The sequence below is a fragment of the Globicephala melas genome, chromosome X (assembly GCF_963455315.2).
Source record: "Globicephala melas chromosome X, mGloMel1.2, whole genome shotgun sequence".
Classification (NCBI taxonomy): Eukaryota; Metazoa; Chordata; class Mammalia; order Artiodactyla; family Delphinidae; genus Globicephala; species Globicephala melas.
Genome location: NC_083335.1, coordinates 122286439 through 122309986, shown reverse-complemented (window position 1 = coordinate 122309986; position 23548 = coordinate 122286439). Strand labels below are relative to the sequence as shown.

The window sequence follows — 23548 nt, the reverse complement described above, 5'->3', positions numbered from 1 at the left end:
CTAATGACTGGCCCTGTACAAAATTTTAAAGACAAAAATCAATGGCACTAAACCACCTCTTCTAACAGGAGAAGCAAAATAAAACGTCATACGTATTTCTCCCAAAAAATCGCTTTTTGGAAACTATTCAACCTTACAAAATAGTCGAAAGAATAAAAACAAACCCAGGTATACTCCTTCACTTGGGACGGCTAACTGTTGACATGTTGCCGCACTTGCTTGCTTGCTTTCTGTCTCTACGTGTACACATGTGTGTACACACACAGAGGGACCTAGGTATACATCATACATTTTTTCTACATCAGAAGATTCTAAAAGAATAAGGCATGTACTCGTATTTGTGGATCATGACATTTCAGAGGGAGCTGCATACAGGATGACGCTTCACCCCCTAAGCAGTTTGGCCCGGGTCTCCTAGAGTAAGGATAGTTTTCCCCCCGACCTCGCTACCATGAAAACGAGGAAGAGTAACACTGATTCAATCAACAAACCTCCTACACAGTCCCCAAATAATTGTACCACCTGGGTCTTTTTTCCAATCCAGGATCCATTCGAGATTCAGATACCCTTGTGTTTCTTGGTCTTTTGAAATCTGGAACCATTCCCTCACCCCTGACCTTTCTTGGTTTTGCATGACACTGACTTTTGGGGGTTAGAATCCAGGTTCAATTGTCTTATAGACAATGTAGTATGTCTGGATTTGTCTATTTCCTCGTGTACAGATGCAGGTTGAACCTTTCTGTCAGGGATATTACACCGGTTTTTTGGTGCCCTTCTTGTTACCTCCTATGAGGAGGTACGTGACAGCAAGGTGCCCCACTCTTGGGGGTCTTGGTTAAGAGTACAGCCACAGATTGCTCTATTTTATGTCGCAATTTACTTCTTTTTTTTTTTTTTTTTTGCGGTACGCGGGCCTCTCACTGTTGTGGCCTCTCCCGTTGCGGAGCACAGGCCCCGGACGCGCAGGCTCAGCGGCCGTGGCTCACGGGCCCAGCCGCTCCGTGGCATGTGGGATCCTCCCGGACCGGGGCACGAACCCGTGTCCCCTGCATCGGCAGGCGGACTCTCAACCACTGCGCCACCAGGGAAGCCCCCCAATTTACTTCTTAACGAACCTTCTCTCCGTCAGTTTCTCTGAGACACACAAAATAGCAGAGTGAGCAACAGACTGCTGGCAGGTCCCATCAAAGAAAACGACATCTCATAAAAAGCAGATTTCCTCCTGTTTTCCTTTTTAGTTCATAAGACAGCTTCAACATCCCTAAACCTTTTTTTTTTCCTGGATGGGAACTAATTAGAAATACCAGAGACAAGATCCAAGTATTTCCTTGATTATCATTAAAGTCTTCATCCACTTAAGGAAAGGGAAAGTTTTAGATATCAGAACCCCAAACTCCAGATGGTGAAGTACATTAAAATATCCTGTGAGGACGCCTTTATGCTGGTAAGATACAATGGATATTGTTATCAGGCATTTAGGAACAGATATTTCAGCCCCCACTGAAAGACTCTCCCTTTGCATCGACGGTTACAAAAGGCTAGTGCATGCTGTATTAATTTACCATGAATGAATCATGACTCTTTTGCAGCTGCCTCCTTTGAATTAGCTACTGACTCTGTCCATTTTCTCCTGAGCTCTTCTAGCTGGGTCCAAAGAATGTCAATCTCCCTCTAGACTAAAACAACCCCAAAAACATATTACTCGAAGCATTTCCCTGCAATATACAGTGGTCTTGCAGCGGAATAATAATAAGACTCTACTTAGCAGGTGCTTAAGGTTTTGAAAGCTGGGTCACAAATCAAAGCCAGCTCCTGCATTAACAAGAACTTTAGAAAATATTCCTTAAAACCCCCAAAAGTTTGTTTCTGAAAGAGAAAAGGAACACACGATCCTTTTGAAGAACAGAAATTACAGAAATCACAATAGAAAATGAACCTCTTAAGCTGCTCAGCATTAAGAGTGAACGCAAGGCACGGCTCTAAGCCTCTGTGGATGTTTGCTCCAGGATGAGAACCCTGTGCTTCTCTGTTTAAATTTAACAGAAAAAAAAAAAATCCTAAAAGGTGATTGTCTTTTTCCTCTCTTTAATTTGTATTCCAACTCTAATCCCTCAAAGTAAAAGACCATTGAATATTCTAAGAAGAAGGAGAGGATTAAGTGAAATCTCTTGTTGTATGGGTCAGGGTTTCTCCACGTGGCACCCGTGACGCTGGAGGCTAGGGTAACGCTCGGTTCTGTGCTGTCTGTGTATCGCGGGATGGGTGAACACTATCCCTGGCTTCCACCACCTGGATGCCAGGAGCCAAGCTCCTCCAAAGTTATGAGACCCAAAATGCCTCCAGAATTTGCCAACCTCCCCCAGAGGGCAAAGCCGCCCTGCGGCGGGAGAAGGGCTGTCGTCGGTAACCCCAGAGTCCCAAGCTGCATTGTGAAGATGGTTACATCTGTCTGCACCCCATCACCTTGGCTGGCAGGATCATCAGGTACTTAACCTACTTCTCCCAAACAAAGGGCATCCTTTACTTTTCATAACCGCCCTGGGAACCTGTCCTGTGCATCTCCATTGTACAGAGGAAACCGGGTGCAGGAAGGTTAATCCTCTTCCTGAGAACAAGACCAGCAGGTGGGGAGTTGGGATCCAAAGCCTGGGTCTCCCTGACTCCACACGGTTCCACCTCTGGGAGCCTTTGCGTACCAACGCGAACCATATCTTGTCTGACAGCATGTCCGTGCCCATTCCTCCGAGCCTGCTGCTGGTGGTGGTGGGGACACTGAATGCCCCGCAGTGCCCCCCGACATCATAATGGCAGAGCATCATCAAGATGCAGCCTCTGTCTGAGAGGAGGGTGTCTAGCAGGGAATGTCACCTGCAAGGTCTTTGAAAGCTGCTTCCTTCATCCTGTCCCCAGCAATATCACACACACACACACACACACACACACACACACACACACACACTCACCTGAACCAGGGGCAGCCTGCAGGAAGAAAGCTTGTGCTGTGCCTTGGGTGATGAGGCCGACACACACTGAGAAAACTCCACCCCTAAATTCTCTGAGACACGCTGATTATTACTGCTGACTAGTGTACACTAGTCATGGGCCTCATGGGCCCAGGACAGCTCTTCTCCAGGAAAACATGTTTGTCCCCACTCCTTCTCCCCTTTAACAAAGTGACCTTTTGTTGGGAAGTCGTGTCTGAAGGAAAAGGAGAGCTGGGGCGGCTCCAAATTGATGTCACCCCTGCAATATGGTAATGTCCCAAAACACCGTTATAAAGGGCACCAAATACCCACTGGACGCAGACGATGCCCACGGTCAGGGCGACGAGAGCGTCTTGTGAATAGGCCAAGATATTCCCAGAGCCAAAGTACCCGTTCACGCGCTTCTGGTACTTACAGTGACAACAATTTCAGATGGCCTTGGGCGACTGTCCTCCAGACCTTATATTACCGAGACCACCGTGAGCAGCAACGGGGATGGTGAGTGCCTCTCAGCAGACAGAAACAGGGTGCACCAGGCTCATCCTGTGAATTCATCCAAGAAGAAAAATCGGACACCGAACAACCACATTCTGAAACACTTCAATGAAACGAGCGCTTTCTGGCGTAGGGGACTCCTCCTCCTGCGTGTTTTCTTCTTTCCATGCTCTGCCCAACTCCTACTCATCCACAGGTGTCAGCTGAGTGGCCACCACCTCAGAGAAGCCCCCTGTGATTTATACAATCTTTATCAAGCATTTGCCCCACGGTTGGCAAATCCTAGCACTGTTTTTTCTTCCCCCCTCGATAGCAGTTGTCACTATTTGCAATAGTCTATTTATTTGGTTTCATTTTATTTGGTATCAGTCCTTCCCACAGGCTCTAAGAGTCAACAGGTCAGGGCTCATTCTTTGTCATAGCAAGCTCTCGCTAAATATTTTCCCAACAGAGCTGGGGTCACAGACTATGGGGCAGGGGACTGTGCCCCCATCTGTTTTTGGAGCCAAGTAAGAATGTTTTCACATTTTTAAACGGTTGAAAAAAAGGACATTTTTGTGACACGTGAAAAGTCCATGAAATTCATATTTCAGGATCCATAAGCAAAGTCCAAAAATACTGGAACACCCATTCATTTACTTATTACCTGTTTGCCCCTATATTACAAAGTCCGAGTGGAGTAGTTGCGACAAAGATTGTTTGGCTTGAAAAGCTGAAAATGTTTTACTATCTGGCCCTTTACAGAAAAAGTTTTTCGATCTCTGGTATAGAGCCCCACCCACGAATTGAAAATGAGTTCAAAAACAGCCACCTGAATGCCCTTCAACCTGAAGAATATATATACATATTTTTTCAAATTGTTGACATTTAGACAAAAACTAGCATGTCCCATGGAGCAATTTCTTGTGTAAATCTATTGTTTATCCTTTTAAAATAGGAAGCATAATCTCACTTGGTAAATAATATTCACAAGGGGCTTCCCTGGTGGCGCAGTGGTTGAGAGTCCACCTGCCGATGCAGGGGACCCAGGTTCGTGCCCTGGTCCGGGAGGATCCCACATGCCACGGAGCAGCTGGGCCCGTGAGCCATGGCTGCTGAGCCTGTGCGTCCGGAGCCTGTGCTCTGCAACTGGAGAGGCCACAACAGTGAGAGGCCCGCGTACCGCAAAAAAAAAAAATAATAATAATATTCACAAGAGAATGCCACGTTAGAGAAAAATTACTATTCCATAGATTTTTGTCAATCTAAGTCTTGCTTTATTGAAGTTCAGCTCCCAGCAACAATTTCTTGGGTTCAGTCAGTACCCCAGAAATACTTTCCCCCCAGAGATGGCATTTGAAACTGTCATCAGTCTTCTGGCATGGCTTTCCATCTTAGGTTCTATTGAAAACAAATGGTGTAAAAAAAGTTCATTTGTTCCATTTTTAAAATTAGATTCCACATATAAGTGAATGAACTTTTTTACAAAACAGAAACAGATGTGCAGATCTCGAAATCAAGTCTATGGTTACCAAAGGGGAAACACGGGGGGGAACTGATAAATTAGGAGTTTGGGATTGACATACACACACTACTATGTACAAAATAGATAACTAAGAAGGACTTACTGTACAGCACAGGGAACTCTACTCAATACTCTGCAATGACCTATATGGGAAAAGAAACTGAAAAAGAGTGGATATATATGTATAACTGATTCACTTTGCTGTACACCTGAAACTAACAAAACATTTAAAATCAACTATACTCCAATAAAAATTAATAAAAGTTAGAAAAAAATTTAAGAAAAGGAATGGTGTGCTATCAGTGTTGACCCTTCGCCTCTGTCTTCAGGAATGAAGGAATCTCGGGGCATGGTCACCTCTTCTGCCCTCTCACCAGGATATTAATTGGCAAGATTAAGATCGTAAGGACGCAGATTTGAACACGTGGGTGACTCCCCTTGCAGGGCAGGGAAGACCCACATCATCATTTTTCCTTTCTTGTGTGCACACCTTTTATTGACAGGAAACAGATTTTAAGAGATCAGCATGGAAGCCCTTTGACCCGCATTTGATACTTAATGAAGAGAACAAACACGTCTAAAGGGATTAAGCCACAATGCCTCGCACAGTGTTATTGCCACCAGGGACTATACCTGCAGGAGGAACACACACATAGGAAAGTCTAATGGCCCATGCGCAGAGCACACTTTTCAAAATAACGCTGGCGTGTTCTCACCCGGGGCGATTTTGCCCCACAGGGGCCACTGGACGATGTCTAGAGACATTTCTCGTTCTCGCAAATGTGTGGATACTATTGGTATCCAGTGAGGAGAGGCCAGGGATGCTGCTAATTACCTTATGATGCACAGAACAGCCTCTCCCACTGCCAACCACAAACACGCATCCAACCCAGTCCCGCACCGCAAAGAACGAGCTGGTCTCAAACATCGCTAGTGCCAAGGTTGAGAAACTGCGTTAGATAATCGGTCTGGTCATCATTAAACCCAGTGTGATGCCAGAGATTGGCAAAAATGTGGATGGGGCTGGAGGGGGCGTGTCACACCAGTGTGTTCCAACAGTCACGCACAGCCAATTGTGAGTGGCAGTTCCACTATGACTGTGATAAGTTGTGTGAAAATAAAAGTCTCTGGAGATGAAATTTATAACCCAAGTTATAGCCACAGAACAAGAAAATTGAAGATCAGGGGGTTAGGTCTGCTTTATTATTAGGAACCTATATTTTGATTTAGTTCGTGAGTTAAGAGTAAGCATGCTCCGTGACCCTTCCCACTGTTTATCTAATCGTCGCAACTGTCATTTACTTGGTCATTTTTTCATCATTCTCATCCCCTCTCCAAATGCGGTTTTAGTTGTACAACACTGAAAATCACGACAGTGGTGTAAGGGCGGAGTTAGAACCCACCGTTCCTTGTCCTTGATTGCGAGACACCAAAAGCCCTGGAAACCGAAAGATTTTTGTACATTTTGTTTTTTATTTGGCAGCGAAACCCAACCTGAACCGACTTGAGGCATCCGTCTTGTCTCAGCCCTCGTGCCTCAGCTGTTTGCTAGTATCATGCTGCACTGTCATGAAACACTAGGCTCAAGTGCACTGGGAAAGCATCAAAAGTAGGTTAAGACACCTCGTGAGTAACAGTGAGAGGAAAGAAGGAAGGTATTTGTCATTAGCAATAGCCCAGAAGCATGGTTACCAGATAAGGTCAGCCTCGGAGGACTCTTACTTGAAGAAGATGGTCTACAAAGATGGTAAACAGATGAAAAGGATGAAAAGGTCAGTGGATGAAATTCGACCGATGGTTTTGCCATAGGTTTGCAGATCTGGTCCCAGGATCTATTTCCTGGGGCTCCATGAAAGACAGAAGCTGATACGAACTTTAGTCCTGAAAATACATGTAACATGGATGAAAACAGTCCTATCTTGCCACTAAGCTATGATCCCAGAGAAACCCTTACAAGCTGTGGGAGAGAGGTCTTCTAGCTTAGGTGGACGGTCGTGAAAAAACAGCCAAGACGATGGCAATGTGAACTCAAATCACCTCTTCATCCTCACCCACACAGGAAGGGTTTTCTAAGAAATATTCCCCGAGTAGTCCAAGCACCAGCATACCAAGAGTAGACAAGCCAGGCTAGAACAAAACTGTAAAATAATACAGTTTCTAGTGTGCTCTCTCACACACTTCTTGTGAAATGTAACACTTCAGGTACTTATTTATTCTTTGATATGAAATCTATCAAACCACGGGTTTCTGTATTCCATGAAGAGCAGATAAACATTTTCTTCCATTCTACGTTGGTTGTATACTGATAAGGGCAAAGTTAACAGTGGTGGTCATGATCACAGAATTGTGAACTACAGTGGAAAAAAAAAATCACGTAGCACAGGGGTTGGCAAACTATGACCCCCGGGTCAAACCAGCCCACTACCTGTTTTTGTAGATAACGTGTTATTGGAAACGCAGCCATGCACACGTTCATTTATGTACCGTCTATGGCTGCTTTTGCCCTGTCATTGCACAGCTGACCATATGATCTGCAAAGCCAACAATATTTACCATGTATGTGGTCTTATACAGAAACTGTTGGCCGACCCCTGAGCCAGATATGGCTAAGATATGTGATCTGTTAATTCTTGGCCTCAAGAACCAGAGATTATGGCAAATTCGCTCCACAAGAGAGACCACTCAGAAAGGACACTAGATTGACAAGACAGACTGTAATAAAAGAAGTCCCTGAGAGGGTCGATTTTCACATGACCATTTGGTCCCTGTAGACCCTTATTCCCTAACCATCACCGCTTGGCCAAATAGTACAGGATGAGAGTACTAGGCTGACTCTAAGGCACCCCATCGCAAAGGGACTCGAGCATCCAGAGATCATGGACATATGTTACGGGTTCGTGTACAGCTACTTCTTACTTTGACTTGCCTACATCTCATGCTTTCCTTAGAGACAGGAAGTGCCCAAGGTGTTGATGGTCTATCCTCATACAATTTAATTTACCAGTATTTGAATACAGTGTAACTATCAGAGCAGTTGTCTTCATGTATCCCACTGGGAGAAATAGTCATACATTTTTCGGCAGGAATATTAACACGTTTGATTTCAGAGTGCTGCCACCACCTGCTGAGGGGGTCCTATGAGCCACGGAAAGGCACTTGTTAACCTTCTAAAGCATGCATAACTCAATTCCAAGCTCCAGTCCTTGGAGTCCTGGCTCCAAGGACTTCAGATAAGAAATTGTGTATCGATATTCAACTGTGGAAATCCTGGGAATTTAATCAGAGTGAGTGCCAAGATGTCACTATATATCAACGACATCTGGAATCAGACCAAATTAGACAGCTGCACTCCTAATTCACAGAAGCCCCTTCGAAAGCAACAAAAGCCACGTGGTATTTCCGTGTTTCCCAGGGTGGAGACTCAATTAAGTTGCTGGGAGGCTGGGTTGATTTCAAACCCACAGTCGAAAATGTTAGGATTTTTCATAGTTCAGTCCAACTGCCAAGTGGCATTTATGCCTGAAATGGGGCCGGGTATGAACTTATGACACAAAACAAATTCCATAAATCAGCTAAACAGAATAACGTTGACCCAATGAGGGGAAAGAATTACAACCACGGAACTGTCTTTTTTTGCCATGGGTAGGGACAGTTTCCAATGTGCCAACAAATTCAATTTGTGTTGTCTTCATCTTACTCAGGCCATTTTCTGGTTTGCTCTGGAGGTTGTTACTGTCTTCATTATATTCTAAGAATATTGTAATTTTCAAAGGGTCAGTTGGTCATTTGATACTTCAAAAAATGGAAGGCTCTCAGGATCAGGTAATTATTTTCACTCATATGTTACAGAAAGAAAACATCTCCATTTGCAAAACTGCATACTGGAGATGCAATTAATATCTCCCAGAACCTATTCTGTGTGCTATCCTAGTAAAACCTTTAACTATGGAATCAAGCACAGGGAGGTCCTGTTTAATAATTTGGACGATCTTGGGTGAACGATTTTGCCCCTGAGTCTCCATTTTTGAGCACATTTACATCTTCTCTCCCTAAATCAACTGAGCCATTCTCCCCATGGAGGCCACATCTTCTTTGTACTTCCCATTGTCCAAAAGGCTGTGTGTAGCAGCAGACAGAAGGGGGATCTCACTAAATGTTTGCTGCATTTATGTCTTCAATTAGTTGTACGACAAGTTCTGAAGGTTTCTCCTGGGGAACTAGCAAGAGTCTTGGGGAATTCAGAAGTTTAACGAAGAACTGGAAATGAAGAGGGAGTCCTTGGTGTTCCAGTGGTTAGGACTCTGAGCTTCCACTACCGAGGCGCAGGTTCGATCCCTGGCGGGGGCACTAAGATCCCACAAGCTTCGAGGCGTGGCCAAAAGAAAAAAAAAAGAACTGGAAATAAAGAGCTGTGGGAAACTATTATAATTATCAACCTCTATAAAAACTGTAAATGTGAAAACAAATTGAGTAAGATATACAGCTTGACTAGGGTTGCCAGCAACCCCTGGTGTTTCTGGGCTTGTAGACCTGCCACTGTAAGTTCTGCCTGCATCAGCACGTGGAGTTCTCGCCATGTATCTTCCCATCATTCTCCCTCCGCAAGGCTCTATGAGTCTCTTTATAATGACACAGCCGCACTGGATCAGGGGCCCACCTGACTCCTGTGGGACCTCACCTTTACTATGTACATCCTCAGTGACCCTACTTCCAAATAAGGTCGCATTCCAAGGTTCTGCCAATAACTGATTGGCAGCAGGGGTTGGGGAGAGGGTGTCACTCTTCAACCCAGAACAAGCAGCCTTGTCCAACAATGGACGGGTACCCCCAGTGTACCCACCTCCTAGAATACAGGGAGGGAGAAATGGAGGAAAGCTAGAGCTGATCAAGAACTCACCCACCGGGCTTCCCTGGTGGCGCAGTGGTTGAGAGTCCGCCTGCCGATGCAGGGGACACGGGTTCGTGCCCCGGTCCGGGAAGATCCCACATGCCGCGGAGCGGCTGGGCCCGTGAGCCATGGCCACTGAGCCTGCGCTCCGGAGCCTGTGCTCCGCAACGGGAGAGGCCACAACAGTGAGAGGCCCGCGTACAGCAAAAAAAAAAAAAAAAAAAAAAAGAACTCACCCACCTTTCTCCTATCTGCAGGTTGTCCCAAATTTCCTCATTTCTACCCTGTCTTAAACCAGCATCCGTAAAGCAACCCCAGGATGCTTACACATTCCACAGGCATTCACTGTTGTTCAAAGCACTTTCCTACCCATCCCACCTGTAACAGGCTGTGTTTGTGAAAAGACGATTTCCCCTGGTTACAGGTAAAAGGACCTGGGCGGGGCGGGGGGGTCAAAGTTCTGAGCTAACGCTAGATTCCATTTCCAAGTCTAGTCAGATACATTGGTTCAAAAGCTATGACGGACACCTGCTGGTAGCGGCAAGTTATAGTCACTCCACGATAAGGAACATCCATCCTCTGGGGTTCAGGGGGAGCCCAGCTCCAGGCACTTTAGGGCACATTATTAACACAGAGCCAACACCTAAAGCACACACCTGTACACTAGCTTCACGCCACTTCTCTTCCTCTAGATTCTGAAGGACTCTGGCACCCACTGTGGGATGAACTGCTTCATGAAAGACACTATAAGACGGCCATTGATTTTGGATGGATCAAGCCTATATGGCAAAATGCTGACAACTACTGAATCTATCATCATCATCTGTAAACCCATCAACTATTGAATCTATCATCATCATCCGTAAACCCATCAACTATTGAATCTATGATCATTATCCGTAAACCCTTCCACTGTGGAATCTGTGATCATCTGTAAACCTTTCAACTATGGAATCTATGATTGTCTGTAAACCCTTCAATTATCGACTATCATCAACTGTATACCCTTCAATTATTGAATCTAGGATCATCTGTAAGCCCTTCAATTACTGAATCTATGGTCAATGATGAAGGATATAAACATGATCATTCGTTCACGTGAGATTTAAGTGGGGGGAAAATTTGTAACAAAAAGTTGGGTAGAGCCTTAGGAAACAGAAACAAAGTATAAACTATAACCTTTTTTTAAAAGGCCATCCACATGAAGAAACTAGGGGTAAGACAGGAATAAAGACACAGACCTACTGGAGAATGGACTTGAGGATATGGGGAGAGGGAAGGGTGAGCTGTGACAGGGCGAGAGAGAGGCATGGACATATATACACTACCAAACGTAAAATAGATAGCTAGTGGGAAGCAGCCGCATAGCACAGGGAGATCGGCTTGGTGCTTTGTGACCACCTAGAGGGGTGGGATAGGGAGGGTGGGAGGGAGGGAGACGCAAGAGGGAAGAGATATGGGAACATATGTATATGTATAGCTGATTCACTTTGTTATAAAGCAGAAACTAACACACCATTGTAAAGCAATTATACCCCAATAAAGATGTTAAAAAAAGAAAAAAGGCCATCCACATAGCACCAACTCATGGGACAAACAAACTTCATCTCGGCCATGACGATGAGGTTCCTGAAACCGCCTTGGACTTGCAAGGCCAGCGGTAAGTCAATAAACAGCCTGAATGTGCCACGATGTCGGGGTGTGCTCGCGTTTTGCCAGGTGTCTGACGGTTGATGTCAGGTGGTGGGCCACCAACGGCCGATGGCCACACGTCACACACCTGTATCCTTACACTTCAGTGGGCTTTGCAGCGTCCCGTCCTTGCTCAGGACACGTCCTTGGGGTGTTTATGTCAACACCTCATGGAAGGTCACGGTTCTCTAAAACAGCATCCCTCATATTCCTCAGCCGTAACCGTTCTTGGCATGACCTCACCTTATTAACTGGCATTTTCACGATGACCGCTTCATCGTGAAACGGGGCTTCACTTTACCTTGGGACCCGGCAGCTGGCAGACCAGTCTTCATAGTCTTAACATTTTATGCTAACCGTGATAACTTACTGAACTGATGTGTGTAGAATTTTCAAAGCATCGATGGCCAACACCACTTCTGTTTTGCTGTCTGCCCACGGACTTGAGTCCCACACCCTTGGGTCGGCAGATATACTGGCCGTGCCGACTAAACCATGAAGCGTTCCTCAGTGGATGCTACCGCTGCCTTTCTCTACAGAGATGGGCTTGAGTTAGGGCATTGAGAAGCAGGCCATGAGCGAGAAGCACCAGCTTTGGGCTTTCCTTGCCGGTCACGGGCTGTGCGGCTGCACCCCGCAAGCTCTGTCGCTACCCAGCTGCGAGACGGAAGAAAGAGCGACAGCGGCACCGATGGTTTACTGGATGGGGGAACTTAGACGTCAGAAGCAAAGGGTCCTGGAGCAACACCCCCGCTGTGTACAGCACAGAACACACAGGACATGGCAAGAGTCTCCGCAAGCGGCGGGGGAGAAGGAGGCTACCATTTATAGAGGGAATAAACATGAGGTGGGCTCATCCGTTACCAGGGAAACCAGGAGCCCACAGCCCCTCAGGTTAACGATCATCACGAGGGCAGATGTCTCCCTTTAATAAACCAACAGGTGGGGCAGCTCTGGCCTAAGGGGCAGGGGCCAAGCACGGTCCTGTGAGTAGGGTGTAGGCAAAGCAGGGACTGGTCAAGCAGGGGACGTACAGGGAACAAGAGAACAGCCATACTGAGTGGCCTGACCATATATAGGCTGATAAGTGGCGTCTGACTCAGGAGGACGGACAGTCTGTCAACTTTTGAGCGTGGATTTAAAGACGAGATTTAGAGGCAGATTCATGACTACTTGCTTTCAGTGTAAAATTATTCATCTAGGGTAGCTGGGGGGATTTATGGAACATGCCAGCTCCCTTAGGGGAAGACTTTGATGAATGACCTAGGACTCGATTACCACCCCCTACCCCAAAGTGCAGTCACATTCATTAAAGTAACCCCTGGTTTTGGTTTTACAGCTCGGGATATCTGATATCAAATTGTAGCCTGGGAACTCTGCAGAATATGGGTGTTTTGGCTCAAACCAAAGGGCCGGACTCTATAGAGTCCAGGAATTAACATCCAAAGGGCCTCAATCTACAGGTGAGACGATGGAGCCCCGTGAAAGGTGAGTGCCTGACCCAGGGTCACACAGGAAGGCAGCTGACACTGCAGCAGACTCCCAGGGCTCCTTCCAGACCCCGTTTTGGCTCCCCACGTGGCATCACCAGCCTTCCCCACAGGGGGAATATTCCTACCCGTTGACATGTGGCCAACTGTGGCAGCAGAGGGCAGCTCAAATCAGGTGCCGGCGTTCACCAGGAAATGACTTTAACAAGTGTGAACAATGCCGTTTCCTGGTGTTTCACCCCACAGTTGGTTTTAGAAACCAAAGAGGTCACAACACCATTCAGACAGATCTAGTGAACAGAGAGAAAACCGGAGGTCAAGGACTGGAGAAAGCTAACTATGACCTTCTCGAGAAGTTGGTCAAGAAAGCAGAAAGTTTTGTCTCAAGAGAATAAGGGCAGAGGCAGCAGCCGGAGGAAGACTGATGAACTGGGGTCACGGAACCACGTGATGCCTCCGTGGCACTCGGCACTCGTAGGGAGCGTGCACAGTAGGAGAGGCTGCTGGGAGCTGCAATTCCCTTCTTTGTGCCGACAGCAAATCAGCTCTTTCCCCAAATTAAGCTCAGCTTAGAAGCGCTACATCACTGAACAGAATTACTGCCTCTCAGCGTTGAAGCTCTCGTAGGTATAAAAAAATGGAAAGGGCAAAACTTTATTTTTTTGCTAATGCCCCACGATAATGAACATTCTGATTCTGTATAAGTGTTCTATGTCGACAGAAGGAATGTGTTTACTGCACCGTAACCCTCCATCTCTCTCTGATCTATCAGATGTCCCTGAACTGTCCCCAAGTACAGTGACCTGAGGAAAAAAGTTTCTGCTGTGTAAAATCAATGCGGGATGAGGCGGCAGGAAAAGGTAATGTTCACACTACTTGTTAGGGGACACATAAACGTTATTACTTCCGTAATAATTTCATTTTAGCAAGCAACACAATTGGCTATTAATGAGCTGAACGCAGAAATAGCTAAGGGATATGCCCACAGAAAACTAGCCGGCCTCCCTGCAATGGAATGTTTATGGAGGCGACGTGAAAGGTGAGGCTCACTGAGTGAAATGGAAACAGATTTTGGAAGCATCCGAAGGCCAAAAGCAAGAGTTTCTTCCAAAGTCAGACTAGGTAGGTTTTCAAAGAAAACAGAGACACATTGTGAGCAAATTACTCTCACAGAGGCAAAATGGGTAGATTTTGATCGAATAAGTTTGGCAGAAAATGAGACCAGGGAGGAGGTGAATCCAATAATCCAGGTCACGAGTCTTCCAACTGGGGCTCACCGACCCCTAGGAAGACACAAAGACTTGCGGGGGCATGGGTATGTGGGGAAGGGATGCACCCTAAGGGAATCTGTTGACAGAGTTTCAACTTCCATTTATGCTCTGCTCCAAAAACGTGCTGCCTGGGTTTCCACCCTCACCTTCTTCCCCTTGGTACAAAAGGCATCGCTGGCATCCTGGCTCTTACCATGGAGATCACCCCAGGATATAAAATCCTTTCAAGTGCTTCAGGGACAATGTGAAATCTTGGTATCAATGGGGTATTGGCCAAAGGGCCAAGGGTGAGTCCTTTGCGACTAGATTGGTCAGGGAGTTGCCAGGAAACGTGGAAATGGTTCTAAAGTGCCAATGCAACATCCACTTTCCAGGAACATTCTGGATGGAATGGAGACGAATTAAAGAACAAAGAACCACCCAAGATGGCGGCCAATCATAAAAAGGGCAGGTGCAGAAGACATCAATGTGGCTTTGAGGAGATTAAACAGGAGATTAAAAAAACAAAAAAATGTGCACAGAATATAAGTAGAGTCACAGAGCTGAAGGAAGAAATAGACGTGAAGAAAGAAACAACTCCAAAAGTTCGAAGATGCTTGTGAGTACATCAGGCTTGCAGACGATGACCGCTTAGTGATACCTCATCAGATTGGTCTCCCTGTGTTTTCATCAGTCACTCTCAAGAAGAAACAGGAGAAATGTTAGAAGAAGCAAAGGAAAATCTGCAAGAAATTGGCGCCTTAGAATCCAGAGTGGAGTCATTTCAGTGGGAGTTGGCAGATTTGAAAGTTCAGTTATGCAGAACTGGGGAGAAAAGTAAACCTTGAAGCTCATGAAAGTTCAACACCTAATAATACTTTAAAAATGTGTTTAATAAACATGAATACCGTTTCTAAGAAAAAGAACAAAGAACCAGGTAAGTACAGAATTTGAGGGTGAGTGGAGAAGCAAGATAGGAAGATGGAAAGACAATTGTGAACTTTCGCCACAGACAGGGCTATAGTGCCCAAACGCCCCCCTTATTGGATGAATCCAAATAGTGCATTGCAGTGAAACTCCTAAGATGAGCATCGGCAGATGGTGGCCATGGAGTCAGAGAGGTACTTCAGAAACTAAGCCACCCAGGTGGATGACTAACTGGATAAGGGAATGGGGGGATGGACATGAATGCTTCCAGCACATGGACTGAAGGTACAGCGATTTGGAAAAGAGCAGCTAAAGGCTAAATTTTGCACATGCCTAGTTTGGAAAATATTTGTAGCTCATGTCACAGGAAAAAGACAATAAAATATTGTCGCCATTGTCAATTACTAAGGGCTACCAATGTGCTAGGCATTCTCCTAATACCGTGACTATATATTACCTATGATCCTGATACTGTAAATATGTATCATCTATGTTAACCTAAATTATCTATCTTCTATTATTCCTTCTCATTTTACAGAAGGGGAAACTGACATTTACAGAAGTTTTTACCAGCTCAGCTTGTATGTAGAAAAGGTGGGATTGAGATATAGGTTTTGTATCTGGAACGGTGCCTACCATCACTCACGATACCAGTATTGTCTCCCCGGATACTAGAATGAGGGGGGAAAGCAGAGCACAGGATAGGGAATTAGGAAACAGGACTAAGGGTGACATTTGATGCCATGGCTGTGGGTGAGATTGCCCAGCGAGGGGAAACAGAAGAAAAGAAGGGCATAAGACATAAGCGTGAGTAAACTGAAACTTCCAGGGGCAGAGGTGGGGAAAAGAACCAGAGAACGCAGCTCAGAAAGCGCATGCTGAAAGGTATGCAAAGAACCAGAAGTGGGAATCATCGAAAGGAAAAGATCCTGCAACTGGCAGTAAGACGGTCAAAGGTGACCTTGGGAAAGAAGATCCAGGAGACGCCAAGCCAGTTAGATAGAGGTAGAGATGAAAGTCTGTGACGTGGACCTGAGGCGATAAAGAGGATTGATTAAGAAGGTGGCTTTGGGAAGCCAGAAGGGATCACTGAGGCAGCCTAAAATCTAAGGCAAGTCTAAGGATTAAAGGGAGAGAGGTGAGTCCCATTTGTCAACAGCCATTGGCTGGCCAGTCACTTAGTTAGTTTGCTTGTTTGTGTATACTTTTCAGAGTTTCAGAGGTAGCAAAGTTTCCCGCTACCCATGAGAGTCTGTGAGGCTGTGATCCTGGGGGATCCCAGGAGGGGGTTGGATTTAAAATGCCGGGGAATGCAAAAGGGGTCTCAGCTCATGTGAGTAGATCAAACAGCAAGCAATCCCGAAGGCACAGCCCAGGATATGAGTCAACATTGTGCAGTGGATCAGGTGAGCATTTCCACGTGATGGTCTCCAAGAAACGTACCAGCACCATGTGGAGTCAGACACATAAAGTGAATAGGGCCGATTCCAGGTGGGGCTCCGTGACATCCGCCGGTACGGCTTCAGAACTTTGAAAATACAGGTGCTGTTTAAATGGATTTTTACCTTTCTAAGGATTAGGTCTGATGCAGTGGGCATGCTGTCCCATCCAAGGGCATGGAAATTGCCCAGGTAGACTTGGGAACTAGAGCACCAGGTGAGTATTTTGAGGAGTTTGTTTGGGGTTTTTGGTCTTCCTGACATGATGGAGATCTGAAGCCATTCATTTCATGATTCTCTGCCCTTCCCCAACCTCCCGAATACTCCCTTTCAAAGTCTGGGTTCATTAGAGGGAAACCCTATTTTGCTAGGCCGATTTCTTGCTTTCTCCCTCCTCCGCTGGACCCTTTACGGATTTGTGATTGCAATGGCAGACATTCATGTCTGAGTCCATTTTAATGCTTGAGTCATTCCTTTTTCAGAGTCCCTGGCGAGGAGATATTATCTATTTTTATCTTAACGACTCTAACCCCCAGGGCACGCGTTGGCCATTCACTATTATAGATTTTAAAAGAGGTCACCTCCTTCTGAGGATTTCTATCATTTCGCTTCACCAACTAATTCTTCCTGGTTTATCACAGTCAATTTCAGAGCAATATTTTATCTGTGGGATAAAGTTTCCAGAAAGAAGAGAGTTTATCAGACATTAAGCTTTTAGCTGGGCAGTACTTCCAGCCGATGTCCAGGAGCGAAAGTCCCAGATCACCAGTAGATCAGGTTTCTGTGCCAGTTTCATTATCTATAGGTAAGAACTCATTATTCACTGCCTGGACCAGGCCTGGGAGTCTACTGTATAATTGCAAATTATCTCACTTGGTATCTTCTCTCTTTTGAAAATCCTTACCAAATAATACCCTCGCATGCTTCCATGTCCAGATTTCAAGTTTTGATTTTATTTACAGCTGTGTAATTTGCCCATATTCAGTGCATTTCCCTTACCCCTACAATTAGCTGTGCCTTTTGAAATGACTGTACATTTGTTCAAATGAGAGCAGTCTGAGATAGACAAGTAATGATCATCTCATTGACAGACAATGACTTGTTTATAAGGGAAATCAGTCTTAAGGACCTAAGTATTGGTCCATATACCTTTCCTTTGGAAATGACCATAATTTCAAGTAGTTAGGAGAAAACGGTGAAAATGGCAGAAGAAGGTCAGACGGTTTAGGGTAAAGGCAGACAAAAGACAAGCATTCCAAGCAGTGAGGGGCATGGAGATGGAGAGAACACATAAGTTTTAGTTCCTCATGCTTGAGCGATTAGTTCTGGGACCTTGTAAGACAAGGATTATAGGGTCACGGAGCAGAATGATATGATCTGATGATTGGCAACATCCCCGAGAGCAATAATCACAGGGTTCCAAGAAATATGATGAAATTGAGAAAAATCTGACTTCTTAAAGACATCTTCAGGCCCGGGGTAGGAGTGGGGATGAAAAGCAACGGGCGTGAAGGATCTCACTGGAGTGACGAAAACGTTCTAAAACTGATTTACGGTGATGATCGCACAACTTGGTAACCTAATGCAAACCACTGACTGGTGCAGGTGGGTGAATTTCAAAATACGTAAAATAAGCCTCAAAACATTTGTAAACAGGCGTTACATCACTTAAAGAAAAATAACACAGACTGAATTAAAAATGTATATATGTAAATTTAGAACAGAGTGCCCTTGTGTGCCACTGGAAATTGAATAAGGTGGTTGGGCTTTTACATGTTTTATGCTTTTTCTCTCTTTCTGCTAGATGTGAACGTGTGTGTGTGTGACTGACTTGTCTCCTGATGTTCCTGGCAGGGACACGTCCGCTTGGGAGGACCTTCCCCAGCGTCTGTCTGAGGCAGCCCACCAGGATGCGGAACCAGCACGGCGTAGAGAAGCTAAGGTTTCAGGAAAGGTCAACAATGTGTGGGTAGAAACAAGACAGAAAAGCAAACAGGGTTTGACCCACAGAGTAAACTGTGTAACGGGACGGAGTGTGGGGAATGGCCCAGGGCAGTGGCTCAGGGCCAGAGTTACCAACAACTGAGTTCCTGAGGCTTCTAGACTCTGCACATGGTGCAGGCATGGTGGCTCAAAGGTACACGGGGTTCTGGGGGGCAAGCACGGTGCTTTTCATTGCCCCTGTTTTCAATGAGTACCGATACTCTTAGGCTTCATGGATCGTCCAAAGTCATGATTTTTAGTAAGATCTCCAAAGACAGCAGTATCTTCAAGATTATTTCCATGGAATTGTCCAAGTTTTTAATTCAAGGCATCTTTTTATCATTGAAAGGCTGCCAAGGGTGGATGCTAATTCTTTCCAATCAAATTTACTTAGATTCTATGATTACCATGTAATACATGGAAAACAGACAGTGAGCCCTATTTGTTAAACATATTTTTATGAATGTAGCAACGGCATATCTCTTTTTGTTTTCAACTACATGGAGACAAATTCATTTCATGAATGTTTGTTCTTCCAGAATCCCAGGAAAAAGCAGCACTGAGCATCTTTGCAGGAAAAGCAGAAGTGTTTCCTGCAAGAGATGATGATGAAGCTGAGAATGTAGTTAATTATGTGCTGCAGGGAAAATTCTCCTGGGACAGCACGGATGCAATAGGGGACTCCAGGTCTGGTGAAGAAGGAAATCCTAAAAGTCTTACTGAAAAGCAAAGTCTATGAATAAAAGTGACTAACTGTGGGAAGCATTCCAAGCAAATTGGTAAATAACCAACTGTTACATTGGTAGGAAAATATAAAAGGGCCACAGAAAGGATCCCCAATAACCCTGCTATGCAGTTATCACAAGTCAAAATGACACTAGCCTCTCTAATTTCGCTCCCTATTGGAACCAAGAAAAAATAATCATACTCAAAGTATAACCTTATGCACAAGGTTCATTCAGCTTAAAAGATGCAGAAGTGAAAAAATCACAGGAACAGACATTCGATTTGAAAACTTCAGTGGCAGCTATGCTCAAAGGTAGCTGGGAATGTATGGCATTCATGTAATTCTTTAAAGAAGGCCATCTGGAGTCACCATATTGACTCTTCCAATGGCTCTAATGGAATATATAATTAGGTGCCACGTATATTGCACACACACCATCGTACCCTAGGAGGCTTCATGTCCTAATGAATGCTTGGGCAGTGGCCAGGAGCACTTTTTTTTTTGCTGAAAATAAGTTGTAAGTAGTCACTCAGCCGCTTTCACACTGCTGTGTTTGATAAAATCCCTAATCTCGTAATGTGTCCACTGGACACAACTGTATGTGTTGAGGGTGAGGAAATGGGGTTGGAAGAGAGATGGAAATTAGTGCAGTCAACACAGAGAGAAAGGCTCCTGATCTAACTGGAATTTGAATCTTCATAAGGTGATGGGCCATTGGTTCCATCCCCTGGACCTCAGGACACCCAGTTCTGTCCCCAGACCAAGGCAGGCTTGGATGGGGGTAATAACACTTTGTGGGTGGGGAGGAGAGGGAGGCCAGGACGCAGGTGAGAGGTAGATGACGTGTGATGGAGAACAGGCAGGTGGAGGGAGGGTTCCAGAAGACCCTGTTTACTCCCGGCTCCGTGGCCCATTTCAAGTTGGGGAGCAGATTCAACTCAACAACTCAGAGACTTCTGGGATCCCTGCCACCATCTGGAACACCAGTAGCCCCGCCCGACGGCAACTCCCAACAGGACCAGGAATCGCCCCTACGGAATTTCAAGCCCATCTCCAGCCACCAGGACAGGTTTGATGGCCTCTCGGGACCCACGGGCCTCCTTTCGTGACCTTGGAACCATGTGACCCTGTGTTTCAGGTGACTGGTTTCTGGGCCCCTCCTTCCTTGTATTTCACCTGAGCCTTGGCTGTCCCACCTTTCCCAACAGGCTGCTGGGCAGACAGAAACAAGTCTTACAAACTCTCATGGTACAAACTGAGGCTTTGCCAGGCGCTCTCTCACGGATAAACTGCATCTTCCTCAACACAAATTCTGACAGGAGACGCTGTAATTTTACCGCTCAGCCACAGCAGAGACAACCGTCTAAAATGAGGACCTCAACGATGAAGAGAGATGAAACCTGGAGGTGAAAAACAGCACGGCAGGTGCTCAGAAAGTGAAACATAAACTGGCCACATGACTTGGCCAGACCACTTCTGTGTGTACACCCAAAAGAAGCGGAACCACACTGTTAAAGACATCTGCACACCCGGGGCTCACAGCTCACAAGAGCTGAAACGTGAAAACCCACACGCTCAACAACAGGTAAACGGATACACAAAATGCAGTCCAGCCATAAAATGCTACAGGATTCAGCCATAAAAAAGAACAGGGTTCTACAACGCGGACAAGTCTTGAAAACATGACGCTCAGGGAGCGAAGCCAGACACAAAAGGCCACATATTGTGTGATCCCATTCATAGGTAACGTCCAGAAGAGGTGTATCTATAGACACAGAAAGGAGATGAGTGGTAGAGGCTAAAGGGAAAGGAGGTTGGGTTTGGGGGGGACTGATAAAGGGTATGGGGTTTTGGTGGGGGGAATAATGAACAAGTTCTAGAACTAGAGAGAGGTACCAGTTGAACAAAGTGGCTGATACACGAAATGCCTCTCAGTTACACACTGTAGAACGGTTAACATGCCATTTGTTGAATTTTACCCCAAGTTTTTTTAAAAAAGCGTTCAAAAAGACACATCAAGCTGACGTTTACTTTTTAAAAAAAACACCACCAAGTCTTCTGATTTCACTAGCGTGATGTTCCAGCCTCAAACTGAGATGTGGACAAATGCCAACCCCCCACTGTGAATGCAAACAGGACTGTAGGTCACCACTGGTGACGATCTGGGCCCACCAGCATGGCCCAGGGACCATAGACCCGGGTCCAATGAACCTTCTGCATAAGGACAGAAGGAAGGTCTACACGGACAGCAGTGGAGTGATAACTTCCAACCAATAAGAGAACACTTTCTGCTGTAAGGCCTGGGTGGACCGGACGGGGCTGGGGGGAGGGGAGAGCTGACCTGGTAGCTAGGATCAAAGAAGGATGTCACTAGGGTCTACTGGGTGTAGGGAGGCAAGGGCTGTCCAGAGAGACCTATTTTCCAAATCGTATTTAGGCTCCCAGGTCCTGCCACGAAAAGGCATCTGTCGTAGGCAGGAATCTAAGATAGCCTCCATGGCTCCCACCTCCTGGTACCCACATCTTTGTGTGATCCTCTCCTCTTGAGGATGTGTGTGTGGGGGGGGTGCTGAGATGTAAGACTTGGCAAAAGTGAAGGAATATGATTGAGGTCCCTAATCAACTGACTTTGTGCAACTCAACGAGGAGATTGAAGTGGGGGGGCCTGGCCTAATCAGGCGATCCCTTGGAAACAGACTCCAAGCAGAGGATTTGCAATCCTCCCAGCCTGGATGGAACAAACAGTCGTGGTGTGAAATGCCTTTAGGGAGGGGTGGCCCCTAGGAGCTGAGGGTCCCAGTCCTACAACCACAGGGAACTAGATTCTGCCAACCTGTTGAATGAGCTTAGAAGGGGATTCCAAGCTTTCAGGTGACAATACGACTGTGGCCAATATTTTGCAGGCTTGTAAAGACCGTCGTGAGCAGACGAGCCAGGTAAGCCATGCGGGGACACCTGACCCACAGACACGGAGATAATCAATGGATGTTGTTCTAAGCCCTTAAATGTGTGGTAATTTGTATCCAGTGACGGATAACTACCAAAACATCCACTCCCAAATGTACATAAAATGGTAATAACACCACTGCATTTAACCAGGATGAAAAACCAGCAACTCTCAAATACAGTGGTCCCCTCCACCAGCAGCCACAGACGGCAGTGACAAGTCATATCAGTTGGACTTACAAAGAATTTTCAGCTCCTTAAGGCCAACGGTCCTGGTTCCTGGGGCTCTTCCTCTGACGCTGTGAGCCCCCCTCCCATCTGTGCAACTGAAAAAATCCCTTTCTGGGTTTGAGTGAGGGGGCATTGAGTTTCTGTCACTTCCAACCAAAAAAACCTGAGGGTGCACCCTCTAGCTCTAGACAGTTATGACTATCACCTCCTTGATTAATGAACTCCTCACCTGGACTCATTTGCAATTAGAAGTTCCTGGACTCGACTGCGTGCTGCCGACCGTGATGAGTCTGCCTCAGGAGATGTCAATTATGTGACATGACCCGGCATGCCCAGGAAGGCAAATGGCTTTCGACACCCCTTTGGATGTCCCAGGGGATGGGTGACAAGATGGTGGGGCAGGAAAACTCTTGGCCCCAACACTACCTATAGAACACAGATTTATTTTTTCCCACCTGTAATATAAGGTCCGCCTAGACCAACGACTGTCAAGCCCCAGTTACTTTGTCTCTGGGGGACAGGTGGCACTGTCTGGACACATTTTTGGTTGTCACAGCTTGTGGGCGTTGCTCCACAAGCAACACAGCTGTGCTCACAAGCTGTGACCTTCTACCCACTGGCATCCCATGTGTAGAATCCAGGGATGCACATGAATATCCCACAATGCACTGCCAACAAAAGAACGATCCGGCCCCAGGTATCATTCGTGCCAAGGTGGTGCATCATGCTCTCAGTCCAAGCTCTGTCTTACTAATTCTTAAATGCTTTTTCTAGCCCGGTAGTTGTCAACAAGGGATGACTCTGCAGCTCGTCCCCAACGCCCACCCCCAACCCCACCCCCCAGAGGTGTTAGTGGTGTCTGGAGTCATTCTGGTTCTCACAACAGAGCAGGTGCTATTGGCATCTCCGGGATGGTGTCCAAAGATGCGCCTAAACATCCCACGATGCACGAGACCCATCCCACGACAAAGAATTCCCCAGGCCCACAGATC

The 23548-nt window shown here is 46.1% G+C and overlaps 1 protein-coding gene across 5 annotated transcripts in view; it reads right to left on the bottom strand.

The window, feature by feature from the left end:
• The window catches only part of STS (steroid sulfatase), a 182130-nt gene that overhangs the window by 125926 nt on the left and 32656 nt on the right, over window positions 1-23548 (bottom strand). Inside the window, exon 2 of one of the 5 annotated variants that reach the window (XM_060292964.2) lies at window positions 3400-3527. The exons of the other annotated variants lie outside the window; for them this stretch is intronic. The gene's annotated coding sequence lies outside the window, so the exon portion shown is untranslated. The remainder of the gene's footprint in view (window positions 1-3399; window positions 3528-23548) is intronic. 5 annotated transcript variants of the gene reach the window in all.